At 42.9% G+C, this 4,972-nt stretch overlaps 1 protein-coding gene across 1 annotated transcript in view; it reads left to right on the top strand.

Annotated features, from left to right (window-relative positions):
* Positions 1–4,972, top strand: part of LOC106013039 (polypyrimidine tract-binding protein 2-like) — a gene marked incomplete at its 3' end in the record, with an annotated part of 55,697 nt that overhangs the window by 48,996 nt on the left and 1,729 nt on the right.

The raw sequence follows: 4,972 nt of genomic DNA, 5'->3' as shown, positions 1-4,972 counted from the left end.
TCTGTCATGTTTCTCCCACCTGTCATGTTTCTCCCTTCTGTCATGTATCTCCCACCTGTCATGTTTCTCCCGTCTGTCATGTTTCTCCCTTCTGTCATGTTTCTCCCGTCTGAGCGCAGCAATGACGCCACCTCAACTAGTTGTTTAGACGAATAATATATAATCATTTATTGATGTGTCATTGCTTTCCTCTTCCTCCTCTCCATTATAGTTTTCCCTGTAAAATATTTTTGAAAAGGGAAACTTTCTATTGCTTTCTTAATTCGAAGGTGTGAATATTGTCTCAGTGCCACCAACGATTTTGTCGAAATAAGTTCTGTATTCATCCCGCACGCGCGCTTTCAGTTAAAAAAAAATAGAAGAAAAAAAGAAGGGAAAAAAAAGAAATCAATGCTGTGATGTGGCATCAAACAAAAGCGGTTCCTTGTGCTGGGGTTTGATCGTTTTGTCAATCGATTGATGGAACATCCTCGGAAATCCTCGAGAAATCAAGGGCGATACGTGATGAACGCTTTATTGATTTTGTTTTCAAAAAGACAAAATAGCGAGGAGCCTTTATTCTGTAGAATTAGATATCCTTCCTTTCTGCTATAGTTTGGCCTTTGAATCAAAACAAAAATCCTGGAAAAGCAGAAAGAAACGAAACGAAAGGAAACAGATTCCAGATGGATTTACTAGAGTTCTCGTGCACGTTGTTTTGCGGTTCTGTGCTGGCTCTGTGTTTACATGACGATGGTGCAGGCTGATCTTGCACGAGACATCGCTAATTTCCTTTGATTATGGAAGGCTTGTCCTGTCGAAGCAGACGTCTAATGTTTGAACGTTCTTTTTAAGAAATGTACTACGGCTGTTTTGGGAGTGCGTAATAATGGCAGAACGTGTATTTTATCATTGTTTTTGTTATCTATTGACGGTTTGTGTTGAGAATAATTGCTGTTTTCCTAACTTTGTGTACATTGCCTATTTGCACAAGCTGTGCCCTGAATGTTTTTACAATAATGGCCGTTAAGCAGATTGGGTTTTTGATTAACGTATGTGTCGTTTAGTTGATTGTGGGCGTGGGCGTGGGAAGACGTCGCTACTGGTGACATGTAGAGAACAGTTCTCTACTCGTTGTGACGTACTCGAAAGAAAAGATCAGCTTTCCCCATGTAGAAGATTTGGGGAGGGGGGGGGAGGGGGCAAACGAAGACGTTGCGAGGAAAATGTGTTATTTTTTAGTAATCAAAATATTTCAGTTATAGCCAATGTGTAGGCAAATGAGTACAACACTTGTAGATACATGTACAAACAAATGAAATGTACAAAAGACGGGTGGGTGATAAGCGAGAAGGATGGATAAGTACATGGACAAACAAGTATAAGAACAAGGTATCTGGTTCTATGAACGCACGGACGCACGGACGCACGGACGGACGGGAGAATGAAGGAATGGACACGAGTGGCTTCTTCTGAAACTACACCAATACGTAGGTACTGAGGCGGCCATGTGGCATAAGGAAGTTGGGAGGATAGGTAGGTAGATGGACTAACAAAGTACCAATACAGGGTGGCTGCTTGTGGGAACCCGCGGATGGACGGATGGATGAATGAATGGATGGACACAAGGGCTGTTACTCTCATAAGTTCATGAAGCCAGCAAACACTTCATCCTTCGCTCTTTCAGTTTAGCTGCAACACAAGTTGAGAGGAAACGGAATCTTTGCCGTCGATCTGGCCGGAGGAGGCGAAGAGGTGTAAATATTTATACCTTTCCACATAACTCGTTGAGTTCGCCTAAGCGCCTCCTTTTCGTGACACCCTGACCGCTTCGACTAGCTCGCGTTCATTAACTCAGATTTACCTTAGGAGTCGGGCCGAGCGTTGTTTATCGACAGAGTGAGTACGAATCTGCTCTGGTTCCCACCGCACGCTGTGGGCATTTAGCCGCTCTTTACTTTCTCGTATGTGCAAGCAGGCACGGGCGTTTAGTTCAGGTAGGTCCGGAAATATATTCTCTTGGGCCGGTTAAATATTTTATTTCTGCTTTTATTTTATTTTTTTACTCGTTAATCTCAAGCAGGCATTTTTCATCAAAGTTTTCTTTCAATTTAGGTTACAGTACATCACCTGACAGTCCCAGCACAGTTGGTTAGGAAAATGTCCTTCACCTGTCACCTGAAAGTTCAAGTTACGAATCTGAGTGGAGTTTGAATTATTTGAGGAATCTAATTTGAAATATTTTATCTATCTGGAGAAGGATGTTCAAAGGGGGCATTAATGAACCCTTAAACGTCATTACTTACACGGAGACAGGTAGTGTTAGGGCGGTACTGGATGTTTAACTTTTCCTGTCTGTCTGTCTGTCTGTCTGTCTTGCTTTTTCCTTGCAGCAAATGGTCTTTGTGGTGTCAATTGGCTACCTTTGATACTTACAGATCCAACATGCCAAACCACTTTCCATGTCTTATCGGGGTACCGCTCGCTCTGGGAGAATAGGTTCTACTTCTCATGAAAGGAATACAACTTGATCCTCCCTATGCGTCCTCTCACCCCCACAAATCTTCCCACTGGACTCGCCTTCCGAGATGAATCTTTCCCACTACCACGCAAGTTCTGAGATACATCATATTAATATTGGAACTGAAGAAGATCTGACAACTGGCATTGGATATGCGACTCGTTTCTTCAATATTTATCGGACGTTTGTACGCTGCGTTTGCCTAGCCCAGAAGCAGAATTCACCGTCTACTATCTGTGTGTAACGAATCTTGGCTCCGGTAAATCCAACCCCCCCCCCCCCCCCGCTGAGAGAAGATAGCCTAATTGAACAGCCTGCGTGTGAAATTACTGGTCTGTTTGTTTTCTTGTACGTCAAAATATGGACACGTCAACTTCCGTAACTACGTCATGTACCAACCAACTGCCGCACAGATCGACTGCTTGACCAAAAGAGCACAATAACCTGACAACGAATTAACCCACACAACAGACTGACTGACTGACCGATTGATCGACCAACTGAATCATAATATTATTATGCTAGCCAACTAATTCAGTCAGCATGAATGAATGAATGAATGAATGAATGAATGAATGAATGAATGAATGAATGAATGAATGAATGAATGGATGAATGAATGGATGAATGAATGAATGAATGGTCAAGCCTGTTGATTTATCAACAGATCTCTTTTCCCCCCCTCCCAATGTAAACCCTCAAATCGTCCGCAGTTTTCATCCAGCTCATTACAAACATGGTCATCCAGCTCATTACAAACATGGTCATCCAGCTCATTACAAACGTGATCATCCAGCTCATTACAAACATGATCATCCAGCTCATTACAACATTATCATCCAGCTCATTACAACATGATCATCCAGCTCATTACAAACGTGATCATCCAGCTCATTACAAACATGGTCATCCAGCTCATTACAAACGTGATCATCCATCTCATTACAAACATGATCATCCAGCTCATTACAAACATGGTCATCCAGCTCATTACAAACATGGTCATCACGCAGTTCAAATTCGAATTTCTGTGGGGTCTCTGAATTCTTACGTTCGCCTTTTCGTCCCACATCTTGTCCCTATCAGCCCCGACGTTTTAAGAGAAGCTGAGAGCCCTTTCTACTGAAAACAAAATCATACCTACGTGACTAGAGAGGGCGTTGATATGTGTCTTTAACATATGCTTTATGATCTAAGCCCATGTTTCAATTCAGGCAGAATTCTCACACCAGAGTTTGTGGTGTTGCGATTAAGAGCTTAACCGTCACGCGCAGAAAATGTGAGTTCGATTCCTGTTTGGGTATAATTTTTAGCATCTTTTGTCCGCGGGTGTATGATTGTATCACTGTCAGCCTCTTGGAGTAAGTATATACATGTAATTTATAGTTACTCCAAGGTCAGCCAAGGGTGATCCTCGTTGGCAGGGTCAAATAGCCTGCCTCCTGAAAAATCTAAGTTGTGTAGATGGGCGCCTTAAAAATGTACGAGTAAAATGTTTATATGACTAGCAACTAGAAGGTCATTAAGTTAGTCCTTGAAACATGTTTTATAATCTAGGTACAGATTACAATTCCGGCAGAAAGGTCACAGGAAATGAACGGCTTCCCAATCTGGGTTCACCATTCACCTTGGTATGGTAAATTCAGACACAGATCTGGCACTGTTTCCCCCTTGCAGATCTACGGATACATTTTTAATGTTTATGTTTTTGCCAGTTGGAGTAAACGGAGAGGCATGCTGGTTTGTAAAGCTGTGCACGTGCTTTTGTGTCGTTTTGTGTGAGCTACAGTTTGCGTGGTATGGAAAAGGTGTGTGTGTGTGTGTGTGTGTGTGTGTGTGTGTGTGTGTGTGTGTATGTGTGTGTGTATGTGTGTGTGTGTGTGTGTAATTATTTTACAGTGCTCGCAACTGCATAAGGTCATATGAGCGCGGTGGAGAGACACATTTTCAGTTTGATGGGAGTTTAGAATATTGTCCTGGCAGCATTCGAAGCCTACTCTTATCCATTTTGGACCGCAAAGGGATCTTTAAGGTGCACAACTTGGACACGGGATCTCTGAGTCTTTTCGCCCTTATCCGGGAAGGCTAGGTGTTAGATCTTACCTACCATATAAGACCAGAAGTGTGGCTGAATGACAGCAGTAAAAAGGAGCCAAGGAGTTGCAGTAGAAAGGCTGTGAAAGAGTCAGGAGCCCAGAGGAGGGGGGGGCAAAAGAGAAGGTGGGGGAGGGGGCAGATTCTGGAGACAAAAGCAGACGACAAAACATGTTTAGAGAGAAGGAAAGCAAGTGAAAGGAGAACATTTAAGAGAAGAACATTTTTCCGTCGCTGTCAGGTTTGCACCCTGGACCTATTGAATGAGAGGCGAGCACCGTAGCCACGAGAGTCCCCAGCTAAGTTTCTGAAAAATTGAAGACAATTACAAGAATGCTGGCGCGTGGTTTTTTGTTGTTGTTGTTTGGGGGGGTTTTT

This window comes from Aplysia californica, unplaced genomic scaffold (genome assembly GCF_000002075.1).
Source record: "Aplysia californica isolate F4 #8 unplaced genomic scaffold, AplCal3.0 scaffold00630, whole genome shotgun sequence".
In the NCBI taxonomy this organism is placed as follows: domain Eukaryota; kingdom Metazoa; phylum Mollusca; class Gastropoda; order Aplysiida; family Aplysiidae; genus Aplysia; species Aplysia californica.
The sequence above is the reverse complement of the archived record's forward strand: the minus strand, read 5'-3'. Positions and strand labels throughout refer to the sequence as shown.